The sequence below is a fragment of the Choristoneura fumiferana genome, chromosome 17, assembly GCF_025370935.1.
Source record: "Choristoneura fumiferana chromosome 17, NRCan_CFum_1, whole genome shotgun sequence".
NCBI lineage: Eukaryota > Metazoa > Arthropoda > Insecta > Lepidoptera > Tortricidae > Choristoneura > Choristoneura fumiferana.
In genome coordinates, this window is record NC_133488.1 from 2,451,050 (window position 1) to 2,463,441 (window position 12,392).

Consider the following 12,392-nt stretch of genomic DNA (forward strand, 5'->3'; position numbering starts at 1 on the left):
CCCACGCGGATCCAGTGTGAATTAGGAACTTTACATCGAATAGTTTCGCAGGTTACGCAGGATTTGCCTTTCCTCGAGAAGCCATAAGTCAAACCACTAGGCAACTACGACTGTAGTGACCATTAATAGTAAATTGTACAACAAGGGCATAAAACGAGCCATTTTACCCAAGGCGATCATATAGCCACCCGAGCCGGTACGCTTACACTCTGCTTTTCAATTCGACTGCGAGGAAATTAAATAGCAACAGTGGAAACAATTGTTCACTTACTATGTACCTTTTACTTTTCATGCATTGCTATGTAATCATTATTTTTTTGTTTTTTATTGATTTTTTTACTATGTAAATAATTATATTTATTTAAAGATTCAGTCAGTGCTATGTCAGTTTTATTGATTTGTTTTGACTTATTTTCAGTTTTATACAAACTAAATTATAAAAAAATATGTAGATACTTTTTCGTTTGTGGCTGTTGACACCTGATTGCCTTGGTCATGAAGATTTTATTTTATGCACTAGAGCATAAAAAGTCATTTTATGCCACCTAGATCCAGCACAAACACGAACTTTAGGAGCATGAGGAGTGAAAATAATATTTCATCAACTAAAAATATTCCATTTAGAATAGGGAAATAAGCGAATGATTCAGTTGCAATAATTGCTGCTACGATTTTTTTTAAAGGTGCAGATAAACATGGGCATCCATTTGTAATGAGCATTCAAACGACTTGAAATTCAAACCACTCTATGCAACTTTATGAACCAAACAAGCATTTAGAGGCAAACTTTCTAAGTAGCTTTTATTTAGAATAATGTTCTGAAACGATCGGCAGTGCAGATTATATATGAGCGGAAGTTTAATCAGCCCTGCTTGTTTTGATAGTGCATCGTCTACGTACACCACTATTACGTCAATTCGCATACTTGTGTACAAGGTAAACAAGAGTAGATATATCCATATCCATCCTTACTCCATAAATGCAAAAGTGTGTTCTTTTTATTCAACTGGATGGCAAACGAGCAAGTGGTCTCCTGATGATAAGAGATCACCACCGCCCATAGACACCTGCAACACCAGGGGGATTGCAGATGCGTTGCCAACCTAGAGGCCTAAGATGGGATACCTCAAGTGCCAGTAATTTCACCGGCTGTCTACTACCGGTTGTCTTGTGTTTGTATGTTTGTCCGTCTTTCACGTCGAAACGGAGCGAGGGATCGACGTGATTTTTGGCATAGAGATAGTTTATGGGCCAGAGAGTGACATAGGCTACTATTTATCCCGGAAAATGCACAGTTCCCGAGGGAACAGCGCGCGATAGCCGAATTCATATATGACCAGAACAGATGAGCCAAATACGGCCCGAGGGTTGCCGACGGTGCTGGCTGAAAATCAGCGCTGGGGTGTTTTTAACGCTTCAGCATTATGCTGAGCCAGTGTCCAATTCACAACCGCAATGACACATACCTTTGTGTTGTTTTTTTTGTACATAATAATTTTGTTGTCTTGTGTTGTGAATAAATGTATTTTCTTTCTTCTTTCTTTCTTTCTTTCTAAATATCGTATTGTATTGTCTAACGCAATCGAAACCACAAGCGCTTTCTACGCTTGTTTCTACTATAGCACCAAACACCCGCCTAGCTAGACTGATGTACGAATGCGTTTTTGTACAAGACAACTTGGAGTCGACTCGCTCACGCTTCGCGCTAGTCCAATTTCTTTGATCTGCTCTAACTTAGTTTTTTTTGGGGGATCGAGTCGTCTTAAACGTTTCCTACATCAAAATAACCTAACCAACAATAAGTTGGAAAAACCCCCGACTTTGTCACTTCAAAGTTCAATGTCTCAAAAAAGGCTTAACCGATTTTGAAAGAAAGAAAGACAGAAAGAAAATTTTAAGAGAGAGTTTACTAATTACATGTTTGATTATAATATTGCCGTGCCCAACCCAACAGGGTAAATGTTGAACGTTCATACTTTTTAAAATCTTATCACAACATTTAGCGCAATAAAGACTTTGAGTTTGAGTTTGAGTTTGAAAAAACATTTTTTTTTTATTTATTCATCACATTTTACAAAAAATAACGACTTAAAAGATATTTTCGCCAAACTGCTAAGCAGTTTGCTGGCGAAGACAGCACTCTTTAAATACACACTTAAATCCATATTAAACATTCAAGACCCGAGAACAAACATTCGCATTATTCATGCAAATATCTGCCCCGGCCGGGAAACGAACCCGGGACCTTAAAGCTTCGTAGTCAGGTTCTCTAACCACTTTGCCATCCGGTTAGAGCAACTTTAAGCACTGGGACATTTACTTTACTTATTGCTCGTAAAGGTATACATGCTGAGCTATGAGGTAAAAGGGTTATAGGCTCAGCACGTGCGGTGAGGACTATGCTTCACCGCGCTGATTTTCAGCCTGCACCTCTACACAGCGTACAGACATAACACGAGACATTTTGATGAAACATGTCTAAGAACCATCGCTAGAAAACCTGCTTTCAAATAAAAAAACCGCATTCAAATCGGTCCACCCATTTAAGAGCTACGGTGCCACAGACAGACACACAGGCACACATAGCGGTCAAACTTATAACACCCCTCTTTTTGCGTCGGGGGTTAATAAAATAGTAATTTTTTAAATAAAAAAGTGCTGACTAATTTTTTAAATTTATTCTAAAGTTTCTGTATAAGTACTTCATTGTAATAAATGACTATCATCTACTATGGTACTATTAGTTTATTCTGTGCTATTTGTATTTTTTCTATAAAGCTCGACGTGAAAGCAGTCTAAATAGAATAATTCAGTTAATTTAATAAAATACACATAGGACAACTACCTACCATTAAAAAACATACAGGGTTGGTATGTCCATACTATGCAAACTCTCAAAACAGCTCTGATGCCCATCTATCTATAACATTTTATTCATACAAATGCATATCGATGGTGGAAGTCTCAATTGACGTAAGGGACAAAATGCTACTTTTCAGGAGAGCGAAAAGAAGTTTTTGGTAATTTTCAAACCCTCACAGCATTGTTAAGGTTTAACTTAGCAGGACGTTATAATTACGTAAAATCTTGAATTTTCTTGCTTTTCAACGTGAAACTATAGACATTTTTCGTAAAAAGCTTAATAAGAAAAATAGCTGTCCCTTACGCCCGTGGCATACGGGTGTCATAGCCCCTTACACCCATAAACCGTAAATAAATAAATAATGTAGTAACCGATTTTTGGTCTTATAGGACATTTTATATTTTATTTGCTACATATTTGGACGTAAGTTCCTGTAGAAAAATTAAAAAAAATAGTGAATTAACTCAAAGAACCACTTAAATTATTTAAAATAACGCGCAAATGCCATAATTTTGCACGTCCCCTTAAAAAATATGTAATTTGTAACATTTTCTTTAAATGGACATTGTAAGTTAAAAGTTAAATAAAACTCAAATAAATTTTATAACGTTTTAAACTTTCGTGATTCTCACTCATAGTCAAAATACCACCAACGGGACTTATGACGCTAACACACACGAGTAATATTTACCTCGACGTTTCGGCAACATTGCAGTGGCCTAGCAGCGCGAGTCCTTCGAACTACCCGCACTTGATCACTAATAGTACGAGCACTCGTATCACGAACTACCCGCAATTGGTGATTTTTATTTGTCACCCCATCACACCGACTCACAACACTCATCCCGACGTCGACACTTATTAATAACAGGATTCCACGAAGATGAAAGCTTATATCCATCGTCCCGGTTGACATTTTTATGCTTTTTTATTTCAACTGAAGTACCATTCTTGAGTAGAAATGACGTTCCGTGGACAGAATTTTGGGATTGTGAAGCTCAATCCAGTGGTTTGGTCCTGACTCCAACAAATGCTCGGCTATGGCTGACTTGTTTGTTTATAGCTGAGAGGGTCAAGGAAGATATTGCAGCTGTTAAAAATCGCCAAGTAAATAAGTTTTTATCCCGGAAAATAGCATAGTTCCGGGGGGTAGCGATAAACGAACTGATGATGTTGTTGATGACGATGATGATGAAATGATTTTCACTACCACCACTGGCGTACTAACTCTGCTTGCTTGCATTATTGCTTACATGCTTGCTTGCTTGATTGCATGCTTGCTTGCATGTTTGATTGCATGCTTGCTTGCACTATTTCTTGCACATTTGGGAGTATTCTTGCTTGATTTGTTGTTTGCATGCATGCTTGCCTTCTGGCTTCACGCTTGCTTGCATGCATGCTTGCACTATTTATGCTTCCTCTAACACACTGATTGCAGCTGTGAGGGAGTGGGACGCCAGCCCGCTTCATGAGCGCTGGAGGAGATACCATAGACCGGTCATCGCGGGATCGGGGTAACCCGCGATGTTCATCTAACCCAGGCCGATAAAATTGCATGTTTGTTGATTTGATTGACAAAATTACATGCTGACTTGCAAGCCTGCTTAAGTGGTTGCTTAGGTACATGCTTGCTTGTTTGCTTGCTTGCATGCTTGCTTGCATGCTTTCTTGCACGCTTGCTTGCACTATTTCTTGCACATTTGGGAGTATGCTTGCTTGAGTTGTTGTTTCAATCACTACAAGTTCTAAAAACCATCTGTTTTGATGCCTCCTACGACCTAACATTAACAAGGTATTTTAATGAACTAAAAGAAGCAAGCAAGGTATTTTACTTTAAGTGCCCCTTACACCCATAAAGTAACCTCAATTTTAAAAATGTCTGTTTGTTACTGTCCCTTACGACTAACAATTTACTCTAGTTTTAGCTTTTGATGTCCCTTACGCCCATAAGAGTATTCCTTATTTTATAAGTTGCTGTTGTTTAATGCCCCTTACGACGTACCAATTACACCTTTTTTTTAAATGTCTGTTTGCTACTGCCCCTTACGACCGACAATTTACTCTAGCTCTTGCTTTTTATACCCCTTACGCCCATAAAAGTATTTATTATTTTATAAATTGCTGTTTTTTAATGTCCCTTACGACGTTCCAATTATACCATTTATAAACCTCAACATACATAATTAATTATACAGGCCAATTATTATTATGTATGCATCATCATCTCGGCCTATATACGTCCCACTGCTGGGCACAGGCTTCCTTTATTAGGATCTGTCAGGACAGCTTAAAATAAACAAAGTAGCTAAGAGAAATTTACCTCAACATCCTTGACTGAAATTCCATTACGGAAATGTTAGCTCGACGTCAAGCCATTAGGGGATCCATCAACTTAATCTTCTTTTTTTGTTTTGCTTTTGGCATCTTATAAAAAAATACGCGCGTTGACAAAGAACAAACGTAGGCAATCAAATACGTCCTCCGTGTTTGACGTGTCTGACACGACTGACCGAATGTGCAATGCGCAAACGCTCGGCGCGTGGAAGGTAGGTAGACGCGTTAGTATTTTGATGTTAGGTACAAGAAATAGGTACAGGCGGTAAGGTTACGCCCAACAACTTCTTGCTTTTTTATCTTATTCGTTATAAAATGTTGGGGTGTAAAGGGCAATGAAACAATAATTGACCCATACGCCCTTTTATTATATTTTTTGGGTTTTTTTTAACGACATGAGTCGAGTCGTAAAGGACATATGAGACTGCCACAGCCCCTTACGACCCAAATATTAAAAAAATAATACATTTACGCCATTTTTCAGCTCAAATATTTTATATCATGTCCCTTAAGCTATTTTATTTTAAAATAATAAATGTTGATAACAGCAAAAGTAAGGGGCGTATCGTAACTTGAATACTACCAATCGACAGAGAAAAAAAAACTCTAATTTTCTATGTTTAAAAGTGATTTTCGGTATTTTGTCCCTTACGCCAATTGAGACTTCCACCATCGATATCATTCTTAAAGTTCCATTCCTGGCACTTCTTCATGTAGTCCATATCCTGGGAGAGTTCTTTGGAGACCGTCTTGATGTCTGCTGTGGAGGCCAAGCTGGTGCCTTTGACCCTGGGCTTGAAGAACGGCAGAACCATGGTGGACCAGGCTCTGCCAAAGATAGTGATGAGGCTTATCACGGATAAACCAAGAAGAAAGCCCTGTAAGAAACAGAGACAGTCGTTATCAAGATCAAGCTATATACATCTCCATTTTTTATTTTATTTATGACGGTGGAAGCATTCTACACTTCCACTGAACTTAAACATATTAACATGTTTTACATGTTAACATATTTAGTTTTAGTTTTGTAACTAACTGACCCACCTCATTCATCCCTGTGTTTTTATTTTTACAAGCTTTTATTTAAATTGAAAATACAAACTGAAATAAAGATGCACAGAAAAAACAGAAAAATAAGACCATCACTGGGAATCGAACCCAGGTCCTCGGTAATCCGTACCGCGTGCTATACCGCTACACCACTGATGGTACCATCTTATTTTTCTGTTTTTTCTGTGCATCTTTATTTCAGTTTGTATTTTCAATTTAGGTTTTACGGGATGACCGTAAAAGTAAAAATTTGGAATTGAAATAAAAAATACAAAAATATTCCAAAAAAACAATCTTAGCTTTTATTTAGTTTTACCTGTCCTGTTGTCTACGTCTAGACAGACAGACGGACAGCCGTCTGTAGTCAAATCTTGCAAGTTAAATTTGACCAAGTTCCAGTAGTCAGATTGACTTAAAATTTGGAATACTTAGGTAAATTGCGTGACAATACAATTGTAAAATTGGGTGCCCGAAATGAGAGACCGGTTGGTTTTTAGACCTTTTACTCCGAAGCCGATTGCAATAGAACAGTGACATACAAACTTAAAAACCTTATTTACATTGATGTGCGATACTAGCGCCACCACATTTTGTGTTTTATTTTGTAACTAATGAGGTTCATGAATGTCAAGGGGCATCGATCATTTTGATTAATTAGCAAGCTATCTAGTTCAGCAGATGTACTATAGATGGCGCTGTATCGAACAACAATAATCTAGTAGTGACAGTCTGGAAGTCCAGCCAGGATCGTCTCCGCAGGACGGCACTCTTCAACAGTTAATAGCATCGACTTGAAATTTGGTATTCAAGTGTAGTTCGGGTGACAATGCAAGTACAGTCAACAAAAAGTACAGTCAGCAAAAAAAGCTTGCATTAAAAATGTTTTTTTATGGTTAGGTTAGTTTTTTTCGAGTATTTTTTTCTTTAATTTTGTACTGTAGTTTTTAAGTGTTTTATTTGTTATTATTTATTTTGAAAAATGACTTTCTGCCAAGTTTCTTGCGCCGGATTCTTCTTGGCAATGATGGTCTTTCCGAAAACGCTGGTAGTTTAAAAAATGACGTGTAAAAGTGCCCATTGCGGCTATTACTGAATCATCATCATCATCATCCCAGCTTATATATGTCCCACTCCTGGCACAGGCCTCCTTTCACCCAGTGCGGATTGGGAGCTTCACTCACACACACTCTTGAATTGCTTCGCGTTTTGTGCAGGTTTCCTCACGATGTTTTCCTTCACCGTAAAGCTCGTGGTAAATTTCAAATGTAATTTACTGAATAAATGATTTGATATTTTCGATGTCACTGTCAATATAATATTACTAACACCTACATTTTTCTTTGATGTCGAAATTACAAAATTATTTTAGCAGTACACGCGTAGGAGGTTAATTCTATACTCGTACCTAGAGCACAGTGTAAACACTGAGATCTGACGTATTTACGGAGAAAAATGTTCACTAATTCATCTCGGCAATAAATATTCTCATATATGTGGAGGGAATTGATGAGCTGATAGTCTATGGAACTGAGCCAAGCGGATGATGCCTGAAGTGCTCGATGACAGGTTGATTTTGACTATATTGGTCTGTGTGGCTCAACTCAGAGACTATAAACCAACAAAAAGCTGGAAAACCCAAGAATTTGTCACAAAGTTCAATATCTCAAAAACAGCTAAACCGATTTTGATAAAACTTATCTAAGAACCATCGCCAGAAAACCTGATTTCAACTAAAAACCGCATTTAAATTGGTAAACAAAAGAGCTACGGTGCCACAGACAGACACAGACACACACAACGGTCAAACTTATAACACCCCTCTTTTTGCGACGGGGGATAAAAACTAGAAAGTGATAGTCTGTATTAATAAGAATAAGAATTTATTTAGTTAATATTGGTACAAGTAGTTAGGTAGGTACCTGAGATACCGAAATTTGCTCAGAGCTCTTTTTTAACCCCCCAAGCAAAAAGTATATAAGTATTATAAGTTTGACTGCTATGTGTGTCTGTGTGTGTGTTTCTGTCTGTCTGTGGCACCGTAGCTCTTAAACGGGTGGTCTGATTTGAATGCGGTTTTTATTTGATATCAGGTTTTCTAGCGATGGTTCTTAGACATGTTTCATCAAAATCGGTTTAGCCGTTTTTGGGATATTGAACTTTGAAGTGACAAAATCTGAGGTTTTCCAGCTTTTTGTTTGTTATTGTTAACGTGTTCTTTTTCTCGCCTGCACAATGACATCATAGATTTCGTAGCTGTTATTTGCTATTTAACGTGCATATCGAGGGTTAAAAGCCAAATTGGTTTAAGCGACATTTTGCATGAAGTTGACCATCTCTATCTATAATGATTGATTAATTGATTATACATGATTGTACATATTATTATGCGTGTTTTAGTATAGTTCAGCCATTCGTCAAGAGATGGCGCCACAGTTACAGAATTAAAATAAACTGGGTATAGTAAGTTTCCCAAATATACTAGATCGTTAGATTATGGGAGAGGCCCCCGACGCGAACTGAGAGGTGTGTTATAAGTTTGACCGCTATGTGTGTCTGTCTGTCTGTAGCACCGTAGCTCTTAAACGGGTGGACCGATTTGAATGCGATTTTTTTATTTGAAAGCAGGTTTTCTAGCGATGGCTCTTAGACATGTTGTATCAAAATCGGTTCAGGCGTTTTTGAGATATTGAACTTTGAAGTGACAAAGTCGGGGGTAAGGGTTCCGGAGCCAAAATGGCAAAAACGGAACCCTTATAGTTTCGCCATGTCTGTCAGTCTGTTGTTGGTTAGGTTATATCAAATGGTATGGAGCTAGGCAGTCCTGGATTTGTCAATAGGCCGTATAGACCGCGTCCTATGGGCGGCAGCTTACAGAGGACGAGAAAATTATTATTTTAGAAAGGTATTGAGTACAGAAAGGTATATAGCTACATTATTATTTTAGGAAATGAAGTGGCCTAAACTCATAAAAAATATTAATCCGCCACTGGGGTTAGGTATACATACTTATTAGTAAATATACTTACAATACTTCCACCGAGGTCCGAAATAAATAAGTTGAAGTCGTAATTATGCCGTTCCTCATACACAGACACCATCATAGTGTTGAAGTGCAGGTACAACTAGAAAAAATCAAAGATAAAATAGACGATGTTTGACGTACTATTCCTAGTCGTCAAATTCTACTACGATTACATAATAATCAACTACAAATCTTTGCGAAAATACAAACTAAACATCAAAAAAATGGCGCTAAATAAAAACTTTTCCTACGCTTGTAGCGACTCCTAGCGCCATCTAGTGAGCAACTATAGAAACTCCGAACTGTTCTACATAGCGCTATCGAAGTTTCACAACTCGGACGCTTGTGGTTGTTTGTAGACGCTTGTAGACGCTCCCTGCAGGGCTACTACGAAAATCGAAGTTGGTGTTGTGTGGTCCCTCTGACACTTATACTATTTGATACGAGAGCGAGAGGGACGGTACGTTACGAACTTCGAGCTTCGTAGTAGCCTTGCAGATGTAGTTGTAGTAACTTTTAGGGTCTTACATGAGTTTCCAGCACGGCGTCTCCAAAGCTAAGGGCCCAGACTTTTTGGGCAGAATCCCAGGTGTAATCACTCCGGCGGAAAGTAACGAATGCGTTGTAGAGGTACGCTCGGCAGATTCGAGGGCAGATGGTGCAGTTGTGGTCTTCGTATACGCTGAAAAAGTGAACCAAGTTTAGTTATTTCATTGTTTCGAGTGTTACTTTGCGGGATCCACATAAATGAATCACAACGTGACCACAACCCTGTCAGTTTGCTCGTTTTGCTTGAGTTCATGTGGTGGCCATAGATGTAGCACTATCTGTCATATTGCGTATGAATGTTTTAGTTAGCTTACTTATTATGTTGTTATGGTATCTATCTACCTATCTATCTGATTAGATTTGTTGTGTATGTGTATTGTATGTGATTTTTATGTATTCTGATACTTCTGCTTTAATCTATTGTAAATTGCACCACCTGCTAAAATTTATTCCTTACTTCTGTCCATTGTAAATGTTGCCTGGAAGAGATCGCTCTGAAGCGATAAGGCCTCCTATTGCTTACCTTAGAAAATCTCTATGTATATTCCTGTGTTTTCTGTACTGCTTAGTGTGTTGGTGTGCAATAAAGAGTTATTGTATTGTATTGTATTGTACCCCGGGGGGGCAGGGAGCAGCAGCCCGCCCGTCCCCTGGGATTGTATGCTTAACAATGTGTATTATAGATTAACAAAGCAAGCCATTGGGTCAAAAGCAGAGGGCTACGGTGCAAAAATATTAAGTTAGTTCTAAATTACTAATGGCGATTCACATTTAAAAAACTAACTTGATGTAAGTAGTAATAAGGTTTCTCATGTCATTGTAGTTGTCGCAGCGAGGAAGGTCGCTGGTCATCCAGGGCCAGAGCATCCAGCTGCCTCACCCACCAGCGTCGACACGTAGTTTGTGGACACTGGAAGAAAGATACTCTTAAGATAATTAAGTTGACCCTCGTCAACTTAATTATCTTGAAGAGGAAAACGACAAGGACATGCAATCTACATCTCTGCCTAGAATGAGAGACTTGTCGAAGACAGAAAGCAATGACGGATATTGGTGTTGAGGTGATTCGTCGAAGAACTAGAGTCAACCGACATAGCTATGAGAATACGCAAGTAGAAGTGCAATGAGCCACATCGTTCGAAGAACAGATGTATATTATTGGAGGAGAGGAGAAAGGTTGTCCTTCTACACAGTATCCTCCTCCTACTGTTCCTCGTCTCGGACCTTTCGACCATCATCATTAGCCGGAAGACGTCCACTGTCGAACAGAGACTTCCTCCTTAGAACTTGCCATCCCAGTTCATGGTTGCTACTCAAGATCCTTTGGTTAGGAGACTATTCTTCGAGCGATTTGACCAGCCCATGACCACTTCAACTTCCAATTCTTCCATCTACGTCGTCACGGAAGAGTTCAAGTAGAAGAAAACCGTACAAATTTTATAAAAATATCGGAATATTTTTACCTCATTGGCGCTGTAGTTCTCCCAGCTGACGCAAGGGTCTTCGTCTCTGCTGATCTTCTCGTACTGTCTACTGTCAACTTCACGTCGATCGTCTCTCCCGTGTTGACGTACAGGTAATCGATCAGACCACCGTTGTACACCGCTACTTCTTAGAAATGAGCAACCAAAAGTGTTATACTAATGATGATTAAATAATATGTCGTGGGACTATTTTATTGACACCAATTGGTGTTACATGGTCTACTCCTAAGCCAAGCAAAAATTTTAGTGTGGGTACTAGAAAACGGGTAAAATGCTTATGTAAAAATAAAATATATAATTGTATAAACACACAACATTCAAAGTCAAAGTCAAAGTCAAAATATCTTAATTCAATTTAGGCTGGTCGCGCTGTCATCGTTTATCTACCATTACCTCTCATATTCGTTCTAGAATTTTTTTACCGTACACGCAAAAACTACTAGACACTGGCAAATTGTCCTCTGATGGACAAAGCCATATTTTTTTAAAGAAACAACAAATTTAGGCTATAACAAGCACTTATGAATGTCAAAAAATCTACCACCGGTTCGGAAAACCTCTGTTGAGAAGAAATCCGGCAAGAAACTCACGAGGTATCGAGAAAAAACATTAGTCTACCTACTCTATTTCCGTTGTCTTGACAAGTTACAATGTTAACTAGAAGAGATCCCTCCTGCAGAATTTCATATTTGTATATCTGGTTCTCAATGCAATCTGTTTTTTATGTGTTTTACATGGTTTTTACATGGGTAACTACAAACATTTTCACACAGACTTTTCAAGCTTGGAAACCTTTAGCTTCGATCAGTTCTCTTTGGACCTTATTATTACCTAAATGAGGGCTATTGCGTATGAACTTGCCACTGGAGGCGCTAGTATAGCGAGAGGTCTTCGAATATCTAATCTCACTGTTTTTGGGTGAGTTACGGCGGGTTTATTTATGATTAGAACAATTTTGTAAATATGCCATCCTGATGAAATTAATTATGGCAAATATGCGTTACGGGGCAATTAATGTCTGTGTTTGAGACAGTTTTGTCTTTCGGAATCCTCTGTCTTCCTTTTTCCGAAAAAACGGGACTACGCATCA

At 38.4% G+C, this 12,392-nt stretch overlaps 1 pseudogene; it reads right to left on the reverse strand.

The window, feature by feature from the left end:
• Positions 1-5,597: 5,597 nt before the first annotated feature.
• LOC141437139 (uncharacterized) overlaps positions 5,598-12,392 on the reverse strand; it is a 7,975-nt pseudogene continuing 1,180 nt past the window's right edge.